We start from the raw sequence: 21,363 nt of genomic DNA on the forward strand, positions 1-21,363 counted from the left end.
TGCATGAATGTATGCATGTATGTATGTATGTATGTATATATATGTATATATACACATATATATTCTTATCTTTATGTAGTTGTACAAAGCAGTTTATGAACACAATGTATCTTGATCAATGTCACCCCTTTCAATATTCTCCATTTTGCAGGCTATACATTGAATTCTTGACTGCATTCTCAGCCTCTTCTCCACTCCTTCCTCTACCTCTTTCCCTTTGACCCCACCCAACCCCTTTCAAGTACCCACCTCCTGGTGTTTTATTTGTCTGAACTTTGACTTTGCCTTCCTTTCAAGTTCACAATTTCTCTTTCTTAGAAAGAAACCAAGAGGGAGAGAAGAGGTAAAGAATAAAAGAAGAGAAAAGAAAAGAAACAAGATGGAAAAAAGAAGAAATGAAATAATCAAATAAAATGAAACAAAAAAAAAAGGAAAGACCCCCCCACCTACATACACATTGGCATCTCATCCGGGGAATCCAGCGTTCTCTAGCTAACACAAGAGCAAGCACGGGAAGTCCTGCTGTATTTATTCAGGCCAAATAGCTCCATGTCTCCTCGCTGTGATGTTGTCTTATCCTATTCTTGGCATAGAACCTCAGGTTTGTTGTTCCAAATGATGCCCTCAGATCCCGATGCACCCCCTGAAGGTGTGCCATCTGGTCACCTGTGAAGTCTGGGATCCTCATTCTCATCTTAACCACAACACTCTCCCTGTCCCAAACACCGAATGCTGTCCAGCCAGTCAAGATGAGTGCTGGCTCGTTCCATTAGACGCCTGTTCCACTGAATTGCTAAGAAGATCGCCCATGAGCAAGCTTTCCCAGTGGATTCTTGTCTTGTTCACCCCATCCCCCACCCTGGAGTTTCAATGAATGCATGGCTATGGGTGAGTCTACCAATTTTTCAGGCGTCAGACGTGATGGACTGGGGTCACTGGGAGAGCTGAGAAGAACCGTCGCTGTGGGCAGGTGGCTCATGGGTGCCAAGGGCTAGTTTTATAAGTCTGACTGAATAGGGAAAAAAACACCCTTATTTCCTGAGAGCCCTTTCCTTGGCACCAACTCGGAGGTGATGGAAAGCTGAACGGTAAAAGAGCATTTCTAAACCAAGGTCAGTCAGCCAAGCCGGGTTACTGCTGAGCTCCAGTTTCCTATTCTAATAATCCTCACAAATGAAATGAGGAAGTTACAAAAGCAGCCCTTTCAGAGACACCTCTCTTGGTACACTCTACGGCCACAGAGGTGTCACACACCATTGTGCTACACCCTATTGTCACCTACCTACAATACAGCTCGCAGGCCACCGAATTTAGGGCACAGCGGGAATCTGTGTGAAATGATTTGTTTAAGGAGAGTCTCTTGAAGTAGAAAATTGTAAGGCCTCCTTCCCCCCACCCTGCTCCTGTTCTTTGATGCACCCTTTTCTGAAAACTAAACTGAAGCCCTCGGCTGTCAAGCCTTAATCCACAGTTCAACAAGAAAACCTGCAAAGAGCAGGGAGCTGCTAAAGCAGGGACTCAGGCTCACATAGCACATCCTCTTAAACATGGGGACCGGTTTTGTGAAGTGAGCTTAGTCACAATCACCAAACTTACTCGGTCTCTATACTTAATCGGCATCTTTTCATTAGAAACCTGAGTTTCTAGAAAAACTTTTTTTCTTGTTTGCTCAGCACAACAAACAACCACCACCACAACAAACCCTTATGCTTTTCTATAACCACTGTGGTATTAAAGTGCTGCATACTGTGTTTGTCACTGCTTCCTGTTAAAATCTACATTTACCAGAAATGTGCCGTGGAAATCTGGGCTTATTTACACAGAGTTATGAGCCATCTTGTCATCAAAGGTGGATTTTATGCACCAACCTCCTGGTAATTATCTCTCCATCTGTGATTTCACAGAGTTTTGTAACACCATCCAAATTTAATGACCTGACCTTGTGTGTGAGTAAGAGAATAAGAAAAGCTTTTCCAAGATGAATCCATTGTTCGGCTCAGATCCAAACCCAGTCATTTGTCTACAGGTCTGCACTTGTAACTGGGACACCACTCTGCTTCTTCTGGGAAAAAAAAAAAGAGGAAGATCTTCTAAAAATGTGCAATGCATAGTAGAACCAGCAATGCGGGTGGATATAGACTATTCACAGGAGAGTCAGTACATTCATCACCTACATATTCTGACCCAAGTTCAAATTTAGGTTGAGAAGTAAGGAAGAGTTAAAACTAACTTGTAAACGTAATTCTTAAGCAATCAACTTTATTATCTAAAACTATCTCCAGTATAAAGGCTATAACCATAGCAATATAAGTTCAGTAACGATCCAAAGTGTCTTACCCATCTGCATGTTTTTTATTAATAAGTTTTTTTATTGTGAAAATATGGTACAGAGGGGTTACAATTACATGAGCAAGGTAATGAGTACATTTCTTATCAAGCATTGTTGCTTTCTCCTTTGTTTTTCCCTTACCATCCCGCCCTCCTATCTCTACGACTACCGCCCCACACATACAAAGTTGTAAAGTTTGGTCTTCGACATAGCATTTTTTTTAAACAAAAAGCTTTATTTCCATAAAATTTGAAAAAAACTGGTAAATTTGAAGGGGAAAGGCTCCTCACAAAATTGTTGTGATGAATGCAACATGGTTATTTTTTTTTCCATTTAAATATTATCAGGGTCGTTGTTTTGCAAGTCCGTGATAAAAACCATTCCTTACTCCTCTACAGGCTTCCGACTTTTAAGTCACAAGTACTGTTTGTGATTTGAAGCTGGCACATTTTGAAGCAGGTTTATCTATTTTTTTATATAGCAAAAATTCAAGTATGAGTAAAATGTTAACAAATTAATAAATTCAAGTCTCGTTACCTAAGAGCACAACACATATAGAGCTGACCTCAAACGTGGCATCTGTAACAAAGCTTCTAGTTTCTAAACCTCCCCAAACTGCACCATATGCTTTGGGGGGGAGGGGAAAGAATAAAGTATGTGTCCAGTCGCATAGGGTGCTGTGGGAACAGAGCAGCTGCTCTGGTCAGGGGCAGTGGTGGTCCATGTGTGTGGCTTTGAGGGAAGCAATCTGTGATGAATTCTGCACTTGCCAGCTGGTGGCTGCTGTTTCTTCCCCAAGCCCCGCCTTAAAAAATCCAAACCAGCAGCACTGAGCAGCCCCGTCTGCTGTTACTGTTTGCTCAAGCAAGACCTTCAGAAAATGTGTGTACCAGGAGCAGGCGTAATGAAAACTTTCTGGACAAGCTAAGTGAATCATTCAAGATCCCCTAAATGCACGGCTTTCATTTTCAGGGGGCTCATGAAAGCAGCCTTGGGAAGTTAATAAGCTGACCAGGCACATGAGACAATCACACAGTGACACACAAATCATGTGGTCACTCGGGGTAGAAAATAAGATTTCAGAGTTGGTGGTAATGTCCACATCCATGTTTTTCAGCTTTAGGCAGTTTTGCTACCTAAACATTCTGGCAATGCCCAAAGTCAGCTGAAGCTGTCAAACTTGGAGGGGGAGAGGGAGGTTGCAATTTGTAGAACCTCGTGCCGTGGCCGGAAGCATGGAACAGCATCCGCAGTGAGTGTTATCTGGCTCAGAACGTCAGCAGTGATGAGGTGAGAAGATCCTGGCTCGGATGTCTGGATGCTAATCGGGGCCCCACTCTGCATTTTTCTGGAACATTCCAAAATTGGCAGATGAAAGCAATTACTACCACCCTTGCTGCTTCCTGTGCACAGAGGAAGTAATGTTATTTTTGAAGCAAAAATGCGTTGAGATAAGCAAATTTGTGGACACCGAGCCCTCCCAGCCCTCATTCACAGGATGCCAAGACCTCTGAATGGCTCACTCCCTATGAGAAACTCTGCTCTGGGACCTATACTCGTTCATACACACACACACATGAGTAAAGGCTTGGACCACAGGAACTCTAAAGTCGGCCACAGACTTGGAATTTCTTGAACCCTACTCTACGTCCACATGAGAAACAAAGATGGAGGGTGGGTTAGGAAAATACTGCACTGCAGTGTGAAGTTGAAGAAACAGATAGGTAAGGGGAAGGCATGGAAAGTTTCAGATCTGAGGAACAACAGCCAAGCTGTGACTACAGAAGTGAATTAGGGAGTGATGTGAGGATGGCTCATTAGCCATGACAAAGGCAGGAAGGTAAGTTCAGACCCCTCTGGGAATGTTCCACAGGTCATGAAGTAAGAATGAGCCCTGGCTGAAGAAGGCAGGAAACATTAGACCCACTGGCCCCATGAATGGCTTCTCTCTAGACTATGCTGATGGTCATTTCTTTGTAGAGAGGCTGACTTGAGATTGTCCTTTACTGGATCGTCTCCTCACTCTCCTGGGCTCTCAAAGCCTATCTCCTTGAACTACCCTTGGCTTTCCGCAGCCCAACATGCTCACATTTTCATCATGACCACCACTGCACCTAAATCACCTCCATCCTTGCATCCATTTAACTAAGTCAGAATATGCCTCATGTCCCATATTTGATCTAATCCTGTCTTTGTCTCCTATGTTTGGGGATCTTAGTTTGAGACTCACCATCAGGAGTTGAATTGTTTTCCCTTGTCCCTACTTTTTATGTGGAAGATTCCACTTCCAGTACCCCATGGTTTGAACGTACAAGGACACAGGATTGTTGAAGTAGTTAAGACAAGCTTACTGATCTGGGTTCTAGTTAAACATGACTGTGTCCTTACTGGAAGGGAAATGTGGGTACAGAAACGCCACACAAGAAGTTCTACAGGGTTCTACAGGCCAAGAAACACCCAAGTTTCCAGCTAACCATGAGTAGCAGACTCTCCTTTATTTTGTCAGGAGAAACTGTCTCTGCTTCTTCTTGGACCTCTATCTAACTTCCACAACTGTGAAACAATAAATTTGTGTTTCTGAAGCCACTCACTTGGTTTGTGGTAAGTTGTTACAGCAGCCTTAGAAAGTTCATATACCCATGAACAATTAGATTTTTGGAAATTTCTTAGAAGTTTAAGGATATCAGATCTGGATTCTGTTGTGGGTTATAACTTAAAATGTAAATGCGAACAAAAGTGGCAGATGTTAAATGAAATTTATTTAGATAGCCATGTGTGTTCATTCATTCATTCATTCAGTAAACAAATAGAAATAGACTTGCCAGAGGTTTGCTTTGCTGAATGTGATTTGAATCAGACAATTCACAGGAGTCCTCTCTTCATGATTTGTAAGTCTACAAGAGTTTACCAGTTCTGTTGTGTCTGACTATGCTGAAAACGTGTTTTCCAGCAGTCCATAGGTTGTTGTTTAAATAGTCTTTGTAGTAGATTTTATTTTTCAAGCTTTCTTCATGACTTTGACTTTGATTTTATGCTTTGAAAATAATAACTGTCCATTAAACAGTATTTGTACACAGCACCAGAAACCATCTATTAGCAAGAAAGATTGGGAAAAATTATAGAAAAAAAAAGATTCATGAGTGTTTACATAAAGTAAATTACATGTGAATGGCTTGAAATTGATAATGCTTAAACCTTATTAAAGTTAAAATTAATTATAAGATGTATACAATAAAAGAAACATGTCTGACCTATCTAATGCTGACATTTATTTTATGTTTCCTACATTCAGACTCAGTTGACTAACCTCACAGAAAGGAAAAACCATCGTATTTACAAAACAGACCATTAACTATAATTACATTTATAAGTGAAATAGCATCAGGTCCCAAGTGTCAGGTTCAAAGGAAGATTATCAAAGACAAAGAGGGCAGTTTTCATGTGAATAGCGCTGTTTACCAAGAAGCTGCCCAAAAGGTGATGAGAAAAAGTAGCAAGCAGACATTTAATGCATTTATATTACAGCCAATTAAGTTTGCAATGAAGGAATTTAAAAAGAAAAAGAAAGCTCTTCTCTAGCAGATAACTAGGCTGCAAATAGACTTCGCAGGTAATTAGAATAAGCCGGAATCCATTTTAAAAGCTGCAATCATTTATTATTTTTATGTTTGTGTTTTTACTCGACACAAATATTAAAAATGTTTAAAAATAAGCAGGCATCAGTGGCTCACACCTGGAATCCTAGCTATTCAGGAGGCTGAGATCTGAGGATCACAGTTTGAAGCAGCCTGGGCAGGAAAGTCCATGAGATTCTTCTCCCTAATTAACCACCAGAAAACTTTGAGCTGTGGCTCAAAGAGGTAGAGTGCTAGCCTTGAGCCAAAAGAGCTCAGGGACAGCGTCCAGGCCTGAGTTCAAACCCTCAGATCACACACACACACACACACACACACACACACACACACACAGCTTAATAAATTGCAGTCTTCTATGTAGTCTTATACACAACTGAGCTGTATCAGCTGTTAGTTATTCCCGTGAGCCAGCACACCCCTGAAGTCCCACCTCTGCCCTTCTAGCACTGGTCTTTCTGCCTGTCTGTCTCTTCCTGGCTTCCAGACATCTCATTGGTCTGTCTGTCTGTCTGTCTGTCTGTCTGTTCCTGGCTTCTGGACATCCAGTGGGCTATACTTCAGAGGACAGGTGGTCAGACACCAGTGGCACACCACCTGTCTCTCCTGTTTGACACACTACGTTCCCCTTTCTCTAGCTCAACTGTATTCCAGAAGGTCAGAGAACATGCCTGGCCCTGCTTCTTCCTCCTAGCTAGCTCCACAGCTCTCTATGAGATTTGGATCAAAGAAAGAAGGCAAGAAACAAAATGTAAGAAGCCAAGGAGGGAAAGAAAGGAAGGTGAAAATGGAGAGAGAAAAGAAGGGAAAAAATGAAGGCACCAACAGCGATGGAGAATGGGGAAGAAACGCACATATCAAAGCTAGGAATTACCCTGGCACTCTGGAACTCGACCTCACTGCCCGATGTAGCCAACCGCCCTCACACAGGAGGAGCAGCCTTATCACTGTAATGGCTTCTTGTCTCATAATTCACACTTTGATGTTATTGAAATGATTCTACTGAAATGCCATTACCCACCTTCAAATTGTCATTAACCACACTAGAGAAAGTTGAATGTTTATCGACATAAATGTATCTAAGACTAAAGAGAATTTACATATGTATTATAATTTAATGAATTTTTAAAAAATGGTTTGGATTGTCAGGTTTTTTTTTGTTTTGTTTTGTTTTGGTTGGTCATGGGGCTGGAATTCTGGTCTGGGTGCTGTCCCTCAGCTCTTCAGCTCAAGGCAAGCGCTCTGCCACTTGAGCCACAGCACCACTCCTGGTTTTCTGGTGGTTCACTGGAGATAAGATCTCACAGACTTTTCTTGCCCAGGCTAGCTTTGAACCATGATCCTCAGCTCTCAGCCTCCTGAGTAGCTAGATTACAGGCGTGAGCCACCAACTCCCAACAGATTGTCAGATTTTATTTCTATACAATTTTATCACTGACAAATACCAATTATATTAGATTGTTCTAATTCAGAATTTAAGATTACTTATAGCTCCAAATGAGAAGTTTACTAGCAAGGTGTTAAAATTATAATAAATTCATATGTACAGTGGAGACACTGACTACTATCTAATATATATATATATATATATATCATCAGTATTCACAGTTCCAATTTTCTTTTTCTTTTTTGCTTTTTCTTTTTCAAGTTTTCTTGTGAATTAACTAACATATGCTTTTAATATGAGGAGCTTCACTGTGAGATTTCTGTCTCTGTCCACAGTGAACCCTGGGTGAATTCACCCCTCCACTCTTCCCAGTCCTCCTCCTCTACCTTTGCAAACACATTTAGTGGATTTCATTATCTTTTACGGTGAATGGGAGCCAGAAGCACATTCCTCAGGATATTGACAATCTGGCTCTCCATTGTTAGCTTCACACTGTGTCTATTCCTGATCCTGAGATCGCTTTTGTAAGCTCTTAAGGAAACATTTGGCCTTTGGGTTTAAGTCTGATTTTTTTCCTGCAAGGTGTGTGCGCACATGTGTGTGTGTGTTGCATTTTGCTTATATTTAGCTAAGTACAATTTTTTTTCCATTTTTCTCCATCACACCATCCTCCTACTGCTTACGGGTGATGTTCACTTAAGTCACAATTTACTTATGTATACAGTTCCTTCACAAGGAAGAGAACAAATGAAGTAAGTTCCTGAAATACTAGCAGGAAAGAGAAACTACCCTTCAGCCTGGTCGCTTTTCTCCCCTGTCGAGAAAGTCACCAGCCTGTTGTCTCATGAAGCAGGCTGCACTCCACAGAGAGCTGGCTTCACTACCCTCCCATTGGTGTATTACAAATTGCTATTGGCGATGGACCTACAGCCATCTGCTCTGCAAGATTAATCTCTCCCGCGCTCACCTGTGTGGAATCTGGACTTCCAGCCTCCAGGGAGATAATCAAGAGTTGAAATGAAATTTTTCAGATGATGATTTTACTATTGCTCACCTGAAACATGTTAAAATATCAACATACTGGCCTTTTGCTATTTTCTTCAACAATGTTACAAACAGCATGTATTCCAAGGAGCTTCAGATTAACCTCTCTCTCTCTCTCTCTCTCTCTCTCTCTCTCTCTCTCTCTTTCTCTTTCTCTCTCTCTCCTCCCCTCTCTCATTCTCTGGTTTGAAAAACCTGTCACCAAGTGTCTATACATTTTCAGGCCCAAGAGGTATTTTTAATTTATATAATAGATATTATGTAAATTTAAATCTTAGAAATTTAAAGTGAACATTGAATTTATAAAGAACCTTGAGTTCAGTTATTCTTGTTTTCTTAAATAACCCCCCCTCCCAGCAGGCTTCATTGCATTCTTCTACCAGTCAGTTGTTTGGAATGCAGTCTTCTGTACTGTTACAGAGGGCCAGCATTAGCACTTGCTCCCTACGGCATGCGATCAGGACCAACTGTCCTTATGAATCACTTTTTTCTTTGTGCAACTTTATCCTTTTTACAAACAGAAATTATTTGTGTGGAAAACTGGAGTCTATGTCACGTCCCACGTTGTAAATGGAAGCTATGATTTAAGACTAAATTCTTCGAAAAGAAATTGCTTTGAATAGCGTATTTTATTTATTTATTTTTTAATTGTATTTTATTTTATTTGAGAACATACTGTACAGGGGGGCTACAATTACATGGGCAGGATAATGCATACATTTCTTACCAAGCATTGCAGCCTCCTCCTTTGTTTACCCTTCACTTCCCTTCCCCGCCTCCCCCCTCCCCCCACCCAATTTTACCCCCCTCCCCCCACCCAATTGTACCCCCCTCCCCCCCCCCCACATCGACATTGTAAAGCTGGTTTTGACATGACATTTTGTACTTCTCATTGTTGCAACAGGTCCACCTGAATCCTTAAACGACTTGTTTGTCCCCATCTCCTCCACATGTTATACTGACATCAAATATAGTGAAAGCGGGGGTTACACTGTGGGGGAGGGACATACAAAGCAACAAAGAAATCATCTTATAAATGCGTTAGAAACACATGCATGAAAGAAACGAAAATATTAAAATACATATTTAAGGGTTCATTTTCCTAACATCACATTATCTGACCTTTTCTGCTTGACTCATACCTATACTAGATATTGCAAATAAGGGAAACCATGGGACCTATGCTTCTTTGGGCCTGGCTTACTTCACTTAATATAATTTTTTCCAAACCTTTCCATTTCCTAACAAATGGGGAAAGGAACCAACCCAGATGCCCCTCAGTAGATGAATGGATCAAGAAAATGTGGTATATATACACAATGGAATTCTATGCCTCCATCAGAATGAATAGCGTATTTTAAAGAGTACCAAGATTTCTCTGTGTATGCCTTCATGAAGACTCTGGGAACTTGTTATGACACTTCAGAATAGCAGGTGAATACAAGCCAAAACAAGTGTTTAGCAATGGGTACGGAAAACCTAACATTCTGCTTATGTCACCCCTCTCAAACTGGTCTAGCTCAGCACTGAATGGTATGGCTCAGCTTCTCCTCCAAGAAGGGAAGAGAAGAGAGTACTCTGAATCCACCCATGAATCAGAGGATAACTGAGACAGTGTGTTCTCTCTCTCTCTCTCTCTCTCTCTCTCTCTCTCTCTCTCTCTCCCACCCTCCCTTCCTCCCTCCCTCCCTCTCTCTCTCTCTCCCCCCTCTCTCTCTTCTAACTTGAAGCCTAACAAAACTAGATTGCTCTGGATCTCTGAGGGCTACTAAGACTAAAACAGCTGGCTTGATTTTTATTGTAGCACCAGAAGAAAACCTGAAGTACAATAGATAATCACCACAGGGAAAGATTACATTCTCCAGAAAAAGAAATACTCAAACATTTTTGATGGGGAATGACACGCGTGGAGGAATGTATCATTTTTAAAAAGAGTTGGACAGGCTCCAAGAATTTTGAGTGAAGGTCTTCCTCTGCAGGAAATCAACTGGTAAAAACTGAAAATCATAGAATGGAGAGAGGGAAGGAGGGAGGGAAGAAGAGATCGAGAAATGGAAAGAAAGGAGGAAGGGAGAAGGGAGAAAGGAAGGAAGGAAGGAAGGAAGGAAGGAAGGAAGGAAGGAAGGAAGGAAGGAAGGAAGGAAGGAAGGGAGGGAGGGAGGGAGGGAGGGAGAAAGGGAGGGAGGAAGAAAGGTAGGTAGGAAGGAAGGAAGGAAGGAAGAAAGGAAGAAAGAAAGGAAGGGAGGGAGGGAGAAAAAGAAGGGAGGGAGGGAAGAGAAGAGGGAGCAAGAAGGGAAGATGAGAGGGAAGGATGAGAGGGAAGGAAGGAAGGAGAGAGAGAGAGGAAAGAAGAGAGGAAGAGAAGAAGGAAGGAGAGAGGGAACAAAGGAGGATGGGAAGGAAGGAAACTATAATGTATGCAAAGAAACAGAGATGTGGCTCAAAGAAAACAACATAACTAATCTCCAGAAACTAATTCTAAAAACTTTAAAGAAAGAGCCAAATCTAAATTCTGAAGTTGAAGAATACGATTCCATATGTAAAAATCCAACCCAGCGTTGGTATAGGCCTATAATCTCAACACTTGGAAAACAGAGACAGAGGACTACAAGTTCAAGGCCATTCTGGGCTATAGAGTGAGATCTTATCTCAAAAGCCAAAAGAAATAAACATATAAATAAAAAAGTAAATAAAAGAAAAAAGCAGAGCACCAGTGGCTCACACCTATAATCCTAGCTACTCAGGAGGCTGAGATCTGAGGATCACGGTTCAAAGCCAGCCTGGGCAGAAAAAGCCATGAAACTCTTATCTCCAACTAACCACCAGAAAACCAAAAATGGTGTTATGACTCAAGTGGTAGAGCACTGGCCTTGAGTTGAAGATCTGAGACAGCGCCCAGGCCCAGTTCAAGCTCCACAACTGACAAAAAAAAAAAAAAGCCCACAAAGAACCAAAAGAACAAATGGAAAACAATTCTAAAATTCTTCTGAAATCTCAAAGTACCCAAAATATGCAAAATGGCGCCAAAGAAAAATGAACCAGTGTTGAATCCTGAAACTTTATGACAGTAACATGATACAAGCTACACTCATCTGCACGGGGGGCAGTGGTATAAGCACAGTCTTGCAGGCCAAGTTAACACAAATGACAACCCAGAAGATAACTACCTCTGTGCACTTATGCAAATACTCCTCAACGAGGGCCCAAGTCTCCATCCCAGAGAAGGGCAGTCTCCTCACAAATGGTGTGAGGCTGGATATCTACATGCAAAAGAATGGACTTGGATTCTTCCTTACCTTATTGCATACACAAAAAGAATTCAAGAGGAGAAGAATATAACCTTAGGACTTCAAACTATATAAAATCACTAGCAGGAAACATATGGGAAAATCAGCAAGACCCAGACCTACAGCACAGAACGTGGGAGCAACAGCAGCAAAGGTACGCACCTCTGTTAGGATAGCTCCTTTCAAACCCCCAAACTGATCAAGCATGATTGAGAAGGTAGAAATGGGGGGACCGTGACACAGCAGGCCCCTGTGGGGACAGGATGGAGGCTCCCAGACATTGTAAGAGTGAAAGCAGCATGTCACCCTGTAGGTCCATTCCTGGGTGTAGATCCAAAAGAGCCAAGTATGAGAGGGTTAGTCACACACATTTGCAGTTTATTCCAGCATGATTTACAATAATCAAGGAGAACATTTACAGAACTTGAATTTCCATCAATGGGTGAATGGATAAAGAAAATGTGATGATGTGTATATGAGAGAGAAAGAGACGGAGACAGAGAGAATGAGTGTGTGTGTGTGTGTGTGTGTGTGTGTGTGTGTGCACGCGCGCGCATAAGAGAGACAGATAGAGTATGCACACCTGTAGGTAAGTGCACAGTTGAGTATCATTCACTATTTTAAAATGCTGGAGTGATTTAAAACTGATACATCTTGTATTCCAAGATGCTTCGGAGATGGACCCTGGGGACGTTATAGTCAGATAAGCCTGCACTAGCCACAAGTCCTGAATGAGCATGACCTTCGGTGGACAAATCACAGAAAACAGAAATTAGAATGTGGTTAAGCTGGGTCATTTACTGAATTTGCAGGAGGAATTCTGTCATACAACAGTGTCTGCAGTTAACATAATTTCTGTCCAAGTAAAAACTGTTGGCCTGGTGCTGGTGGCTCACGCCTATATCCTAGCTACTCAGGAGGCTGAGATCTGAGGACCGTGGTTCTAAGCCAGTCCAGGCAGGAAAGTCTGTGAGACTCTTATCTCTAACTAGATGTGGCCCTGTGGCACAAAGTGGTAGAGCTTTAGCTTTGAGCAAAAGAGCTCAGCAACAGCACTAGGCCCTGAGTTCCAGCTCCACAACTGACAAACGAACAAACTAACTAAATAAAAACTGTTGTAAGGAAATTTTTATGCTTTGGTTCCTTTCCACATTAAAAACAACACAAAGGAAAATAAAACACCAATTAAAACCCTAAACCCCAAACCACACTTACACTTTTGAAAAAATTCTTGGAATCTAAGAACATTAGAAATGTATTAATTAAAAACCACAGCCTCATAGAGGAGCAAATGGTAGCAATAATTTTATCTGGCTTTGTCCCCCTCAGACTGAGTTATTTCATTGCCAAACACTACTTTGGGGAGTACTCTTGTTCCTTATTTTTGTTTGTTTGTTTGTTTGGGGTTTTTCTGGGTTTTTATTTTGTTGGTAGTGGGGCCTGAACTCTGGGCATGGGTGCTGACCCTCAGTTCTTCAGCTTAAGGGAAGCGCTCTACCGCTTGAGCCACAGTACCACTTCCAGCTTTTTCTGCTTATGTGGTGCTGAAGAATAGAACCCAGGGCCTCATACATGCAAGGCAAGCACTCTACCACTGAGCCACCTTCCCAGCCCCATTCCTTACGTTGTAAAGGCTTAGAAATCCTGTTAGGTGATCATAATATGCAAAATTTATTTCTTGACAGAAATAAACATTAATTGATAGCTTCGGATGCTTCTTTATGCAATTCTAGGTACTTCTATAACTCTTCCTCAGGTCCTAAAGATTAACAATAGAACTTGAAAAGTGACATTGGCAGTTCTTTCGAATCCTGCTCTGGGGATAGACTTGAGATGAACTTTTGTTTGCAAGTCTGCCTTTGGCTTTAAGTCAAAGTTCTCATTCCTTTCCTTGTTCACTTTTTTGAGTTCTGTCTTGATGAAGAATAGGACCGACATGACAGTGAATCATTTTGAAATCACATAATTGTCAAATCGCTTTCAAAACATTTCTATGTTTTATGTCATCGGGCGAGGCGGAGGTTAGCTTCTGCTTGCTCTTCTCACGTGGGTGTGAGACACAGCATTTTCCTAAGCAAGTTGAGGCCTCCACTGGTGATAAAACGTGCCCACCCTCGGACCTGTTCACCCTGTTTTTCACTTTGCCTGGGCTCCTTCTACTTGTGTCCCTGCTGAATGTCCCCTCACAAGAGAGCCCTGGAAAGTTCGATGGCATTTCTGCGGGACTTCCTTTGCTTCTTCAAGACAAGACTGGGTCACCATGAGGCTGTTGGTTTATCAAGCCTCACATTCCACTGTGTCATGTCAGATTTCACAATTTCTGTCCACCGAGCTCTAAATATCTGACCTCCTCATCTTTCAAAACCCAGTCTTCTGTGTTATGCTGTGCAGCAGTCTTCCCATAATTCAAACAAAGACGTGGAATCATCAGTTTCTGACATCTGTCACCTGTCACCAACAAGTTATTATTTACTAATTAGAATCAAGAACACTTCCTGTCTTTGTTTTGACTTCAAAATGATCATCTGGTTAGAAAGAGATTCAAGGTTTTTTAAGCTTCAGTAACTGTCTTAATTACACCAAAATGTTTTCCACGCAAATGCTATGGAGCGCCTTTTTAGGATCAGCCCTGAGATGCTTATCTCATTTCATCCTTCATTTCTCACCACACCACACAGGCATGGCCTAGAAAGGTATTCCCCCAGGAGTTCCTTGTCTTAGAGAAGTGGGAATTCTGATCAGTGACTGAGCACCTTAAGTGGGTCTCCTTACTGTCTACCTGATAGTAGACTGCAATGTGCTGTCCCCGTATCAGTTTCAATGTTTAGCAGGGGACAAAACCCTTGAGCATCTTTGGCTCAGCATCTATAGCTCTCCCTGCAGGAGACACCCTTCCTGAGAAGGAGCCAGTCTTAAGTTTAGTCCAAAAGCATTCATTTGTTTCTGCATAATGTAAAATAAAAATAGCAAGCCTATGCAATATAAAATTATCTTCTCTGCAGTCATTCTAAGTGTCTTCATTTCTCAGATTATTTTCCTTTTGTCTTGCTCTTGCCTTTGGTTTTAAATCACTGAAATAAATGTAGAAGTTAATGGCTCTCTATTCCAAATAATAAAGATAAAAGACATGTTAATAGACTTTTAAAGAAGATTTGGGAGCTCATGGAATCTTTTCTACCCAGGAATTCCCAGACACCTATTACTAAACTGCTTATAGCCAAGAATCTAAATTAGAAAGAAAATGAGTAGGCCGAGTAACATTTATCATTCTTAAAAGAATTATTTAATATTTCAAATATGCTCATTAAAGGCATGCAGTGCCACATTCTTGAGATTTTAACCTCCCAGACTTAATTTTAAAACACTAATTCCAGGAATAAAAAAATTAAATTAAAATGCTTTTTACATTTGAGTTACAGAAAATAAAGAATTTAAAGGCTGGTTCTTATGCGTAATTCAATTTCTCTTATTAGAGGTTGAACATCAAGTTCACCCTCATCCACACCTTCCAGCAAACATATTAGCCAAAGTGCCTACTACAGTTATTTATAAGGTATTTATTTATACTTAATATTCATATTATATTGTATTTTATTTATATTTATATTTAACAGACTTATTGTACATAATCTAAAAGTTATTGTGCCTATTATAATAGCTATTTGTGGATAATGATAAGGTCCAAAACTCAATAAACAGACATGACATCAATTACAGGAACGCCTTATAAGTTATAATGCCTTTTATTCTAAAATTTCTTTAAATAAATATTTGTTTTTATTTGTTCACGTTTTCATTTCTTGTAGTACAATTATTACCACAGGACACACAAATTATACGAAATGTACAGTACTTTCCTACTGTTGATGTGGATTGAGGCTTAGTCAATACTTTCTACAAAGGCCAGAGAGCAACTGCTTTAAGTGCTATGACACTTACTTGCTCACACAGTCTTTGTTTGGAGGCCTTTTTTCTAACTATCATTTTTTATATGTAAGCAATGGGCTGAGCTTCTTCCCATTGGGAGACAGGCTGGGTATGGCCTGCTGTTTCATGTATGGCTCCCACTACATGGTTTAAAATTCCTTTTTCATAAGGAGTTGTGGAGCAAACCATCAGACCTTCCTGCAGATCTGGCCCACCCTGAAGAATAGCAGCATAATTGGATAGATCTTGCAGACTCCCTGTGCTTTCTTTTCCCTTCCTGTGAAATGAGCAGGTGATGTCTGTGGCAGGGAGAAGGAAGGCCGTGCAGGATGTGAGGTGGTGAGGAGGGAGAGATCCAACAGAAGTGAGAGAGGAGCACCACAGAGAGGTGTTTGGGGAGCTACAGAACTGGAATCTACATAGGGCATGCAGGAGACCTGGAGGCAGAGAATGGTCCCTCTGTCAAAGGTCATGAATAAAAGCACCCCTGGCAATCGTCAGCATTTTCCCAGAGAGGAATGAGAAAGGAGTGAGAGCGGAGCAGAACGGTGGGGGGCATTTAAACAGAGCCTTGTGGGGCCTCCAGGCAGTCATGCACCCAGCCAAGAGAGGTCAGAAGAGGAATGTTTATGGAGCCCTGTGATTGGTCGAGGTTTGAGTCCACCTGAAGGAAGTCAGAAGAAACTCCTGTGCAGACAAAGCCAATCTACTCTGGGATGACAAGTTCTACGTGGAAGGCTCCAGACAATTCCTTGTCAGAGGTAGCAATGGGATGGGGGAGAGGGAAGGTGGGAGGACAGAAAGCAGGGGTTGAAGAACTTGACATCCTGCTGCAGAGTAGCAGCACGGCCCCCTGTGGGCAACGGCACATCGTTTAAGCTCATTCAGCAAGTGGGCTCCTGTCCAAATTTGCATCTAAGATAAATCACCCTGCCGGATTCACAGGGGCAGGCGAAGGCAGGAAGATGGATTGGGGTCCTGTCCTCGACGAGAGGCTGATGGAACTTGGGTTGAGGGCAGCCATAGAAATTCACAACTGGGAAAACTAATCCAAGCAATGTTCATGAGATAAATGTGAAGACTTGCTGAGTGATGGGAATTTTAAGTAGGGGATGGAAAGGGGAGCATGGATGAACAAGGGACATGTGGGCAAGAAACAAGCACAAAGGGACAGGCTTATGGGGTGCTGGGCATCAGAATCCAGACCAGAAATCATGTGCTGTTCAGAAGAGCCAGAGGCAAAGCCACAGGGCTCAGGGCTCAGAAGTGGGTATAGTCTAGAGATGAGGAGGCAGAAGCCAGCCAGCTAGCTAGGTGTAGAGAAGCGGGAAAGTCTGTAGCAATAAGTGGGAGAGGCAGTCAGACACCAGTGCACCAGCAATGCATGCTATCATCCTATTTAGGAGGCTCAGATTAGGAGGATCAAAGTTCAAGGCCAGGCCAGGTATACACATGCAACAACTTTTCAGCAAATAGCTGGGTACAGCTACTTAGCAGGCTGCAATCAGGAAGATCACAGTTCTAACCAAGCCTAAGCGGAGAAGTCATCCAGCCTCCATTTCAATAGAAGAAACTAAGTGTGGCGGTCCATGTCTATCATCCTAAGTGTGGTCACTCAAGACACCCGGGCAGAAGTAAGGCCCTGTTTAAGAAATAGCCAGTTGAAAAAAGTGTTCATTGAAGGGATGAATCTGATTGGGGTAAATGGCAGGCATGTATGGACAGGTCATGATGTGAATGCCCTCCTTGTGTTAATCAAACATATCTAAAAATAAAGTGAGGCTGGATGTATGGCTCGGTGGTAGCATGCCTGTCTAGCAACTGCAAGGCCCCGAGTTTAAACCCTAGCATGGCCTAAAAAAAAAAAAAAAAACATAGAAAGAGCTGAACAGAGAGCATGCAAGGCCACCCTGAGAATACAGAAGAGAATGCAGAGCAGAAGAGGAAGGAGAAGCCATGCTGGAAAGACAGAGATATGCACTTGAATGAGGTGGGAGACCATCTTAATAGAGATATTTTAAAACATGGTTGTGTCTGACCTATTATAAATCCATAACCTAACTACCTAACAAGTCACTGGCTCCAAAAGTTACCCATGCAAAGAAACACAAAGGAATCAGTAGACATAATCCTGCCACTGAAAGCCTACAAACTATTGGAATATATATCCGAATTTTGTCTCTATATACATTCATTCAGTTGAACAGAAACTTCTTAAAATGAATAGCATGATGTCTTCTTGGTTAATGTAACAAGAAGAAAATTCAAGTAGTCACTGAAGATTTCTATATGCATATGAGAGAGAGAGAGAGAGAGAGAGAGAGAGAGAGAGAGAGACAGAGAGACAGAGAGAGAGACAGAGAGAGAGAGAGAGAGAGCTTAAAGGATCAGAGCCTGTGGTTGTCAACGGAAGAGTTCATGAAGATCACCTGTAGCACATTGTACCCAAGCACCAGATTCTAATTCTAGGATGATATAGGGAAAAACCTGTCTAGGCACTACCAAGGAAGCCAAAGCTGGCAGAATGAGGATCCCTCCTTTAGTTCTGAAAGGTTCACGATATCTTTCTCAAAACCAAGCTATGAGACACTAGAATAGAACTGTTAATATTGTCAATTGCTTTCATCTGTCTAACCATCCTTGTTTGGCCTGAGAGAAAAAAGGTGAGTAGAAATCCTTGACTCTCTTTGGCTGGTGAGTTCTCCAGGTCTGAAAGCCTGTGCGGGGAGGCAGCGTGGTCTGCAAGGAGAAGCAGCTCCTAATTCCCAGGTGAGAGAGCACCTAACAGGGCACCGCTCCAGTGGGCTTCGCTGAGAGGGTGGGGCCCGGACCTGTATGCACAGGCTGGAAAGGGGGCTCCAGAAGGGGATGCCCGCAGCTTGGCTGAATGCCCCGCAGGGCAGGGGTGCACACCAGAGGAGATCCTAGACGGGAAAGCAAGCCAGGGCAGGGTGATGCGCGGGTGTCCCAAGCTCTCCCTCGCTCCCAGGGTGCGCACCTCCGCCCATGTGTCTGTCTCCTCCCTTCTGGTGACAAGCACCTGCTCTTTTGGCCCGCTTTCCGGTGGTGTAGACACACACACCCGCTTGTCTTCACCCAGGTTTTCTCGGGCTCGTGACACACCCCTAGCCGCAGGGGACTCTTAAGCAATGACAGCACCCAGCAGAATCCAGACACGGGGAGGGGCCAGAAGAAGGGCTGAGGAAGAAGGGAGAGATGGCACCTGCCCTCCTCTGAGGGGACACTGAGCCAGGCTAGGTGATGATTGGAAAGAAAAAAAAAACAGTCTCTCTCTCTCTCTCTCTCTCTCTCTCTCTCTCTCTCTCTCTCTCTCTCTCTCTCTCTCTCTCTCTCTCTCACACACACACACACACACACACACACACACACACACACACATACACACACACACACACACACACACACACACACACACGGGCCTTTGTCCTCCCTTGTTACTGGAAGCACTGGCTTTCCAAGTTCCTTTCTAAGGGGACATTTTCTTCTCTGTGGACAAGAGTGGTGTGGGGTTCCGATGCACCCCCATTCTGACCCCGGGAAAGGGCGGACGCATTGCCAAGGGGTTCAGGGGAGGCCAGGCTCCACTTGAAAGGGGCGGCGTTCTCAGACAGGGCCATTCCAGCGCGCGCACACACACACTCATATTCACACACACTCACAAATATTCAAACACACTTACATTCACACTCACACACAGCGTCTTAACACGTGCGTGCTCCACTCCGTGCAACCCCGCGGGCACACCTCACCTATACTTGGATCCCCTTTGCATCACACGTTTTACCCAACAGGTTTGGTTCTCCAGCTTCTGGGGAGGACAAGGCTCCGCTCCCCTGCAGTCTCCGCGGGGCGCACGCGCACCCTGCCGCGGGCGGGTGTGTGTCCTGTAGACACTGTCCACGGACCCGGGCAGCCTGCCCTGCCCGCCCGCACGTCACGCCCGTGCCCCCGGCCCTGTGTCCCTGAACATCTCTCTCGGGTGGCGGGGGGGAGGCCTGTGGAATGATAACGGCCCGCGGAGGCTCCGTCCGCTCTCCGCGGGTCTACTCTTCGCGGGTTCGCGGGGTTCGAGCCCGGCCCGCACCGTCCGGGGCGCGGCGAGCCCGCCCAGCGCCGCGCGTCCCCAGAATGGCGTCTCTCGCGCAGGAGAGTGCGCGTCACCCTCCGATCACTTTTGTGGCGTGTGTAATATTCCCAGGGACCCGTTCGTGCCGATCTCGAACCCCGGCTCCAAAACCCGCCCACCCCAAACACCAGCGAACCCCGCAGCTCGCGGCGGTCGGACGCACGCGCGAGGGGGTCGGCCGCTGCCCACGCGGGTATCCACGCCTCTCGGGCCCGGGCTCGCACAGAAACGGTCGCTGACCAGACCAGCGTCCGCCCGGTGGCGAGCCCAGCACGCTCCGAAGCTCCGGGAGAGCGCATGGGCTGCGCTGGGTGGGCAGTACCAGGGCCCGGCCGGCGACTCCCGTCCTCGGGTCACTGGGGTGACCTGGGTGTTCCAGTCCCGACCGGGTTCGAATCGGACAGCCGCGGGGACGCCCGGGCGAGCCGCTCACAGCCCCGCGACCGTGCGCGCGCTCCTCCCTCGCGCGCGCGCGAGGACGCGGTGGCCCCGGCCCCAAATAGGGGCGGACTCCCAAGTTGAGGAGCACTTCGCGCCCTGGCTGGCTCGGAGCGGCCCCGCCCCCCGGCCCCGCCCCGCCCCGTCCTGCAGTGGCTTCCCCGCTAGCACCGGGACCAGGGGCTGGCACCGGGAGTCAGCCGCTCCCCTCACTCCCGCCGGGGCGCACAGAGCCACGCGCGCATCTGCTTCGCTCAAAGTGACAAAGTACGAGCACTTGCCCACAGAGAGCACCAGCAGCACCAGCACCAAATTCTCCGTTTCCATCCACGGGCGTTCCGGGCACCCGGGGTATCCCTTCCCTGCCCGACCCCCGCCCCTCCGTTCACCCAGCCACGGGGGAGTAACCGCCAGAGCCAGCACGGCGCCCCGGCCGGCACCGGCTTCCCAGGAGACAATGGGGCGGCATGGCCGGGCCGGGGCCGGGGCCGGGGGCCGGAGCTGGGCGGCAGCCGGGCCGCTTCGCCTGCATCTTTGTTCCGCGAGCCGCGCTCCGTTCCACTCACAGCCAGGGAGGCGAGCGCGCGCGGCCCGGGGCGGCGGCCGCGTCTCCCGTGGCAACCTGGCCTCCGCCGCCCCGGCACCGCGCGGGGCTCCGCGCTTTGAGCCCCGGAGCGCGCATCCCCGGGCGGGACGGGCCGCCCCCGCCGCGCCCCGCACGGCTCCGAGACGCGGGGCAGCAGCCAGCGCCCGCCCGAGTTCCCCGCCGTCCGCCCCGCCGTCTGCCCCGCCTACCTGCTCCGCACGGTCCGCAGGATCGCCGCCCGGCGGCACAGAGAGAAGAGGAGCCGTTGGCAGCGGCGGCGGGGACGGTGCGGGCCGTCCCGCGCCCCGGGCACCACGCGCCCCGGGCCGGCCAACTGGGTCACGGACCTGGGCACCTCCGTGCCGCCTGTCGCAGCTCGCTGCTGCCGCCGCTGCGGACCCGGAGCGCGGCGACGCGGCGACCACAAACCCAGCCCGACACGGCCCCACCCACAGTCACGCCCACAGCCCAGTCACGCCCTGCGCCCCGCCCACTGATACGCCCATAACCACGCCCACGGCCCCACCCAGAGTGCCCTGTCCCCCTCTTCACGCCTTTAGTCTGGGATGGTGGCGGCGGGGTCTTC

The 21,363-nt window shown here is 45.6% G+C and overlaps 1 protein-coding gene across 1 annotated transcript in view; it reads right to left on the reverse strand.

Moving 5' to 3' along the window:
• Myo16 (myosin XVI) overlaps positions 1–21,038 on the reverse strand; it is a 368,989-nt gene extending 347,951 nt beyond the window's left edge. The window contains exon 1 of the mRNA XM_070003305.1: positions 20,987–21,038. The gene's annotated coding sequence lies outside the window, so the exon portion shown is untranslated. The remainder of the gene's footprint in view (positions 1–20,986) is intronic.
• Between the last annotated feature and the right edge of the window lie 325 nt (positions 21,039–21,363).

The sequence above is a fragment of the Dipodomys merriami genome, unplaced genomic scaffold (assembly GCF_024711535.1).
Source record: "Dipodomys merriami isolate MVZ:Mamm:240054 unplaced genomic scaffold, mDipMer1.0.p SCAF_6, whole genome shotgun sequence".
Taxonomy (NCBI): Eukaryota; Metazoa; Chordata; class Mammalia; order Rodentia; family Heteromyidae; genus Dipodomys; species Dipodomys merriami.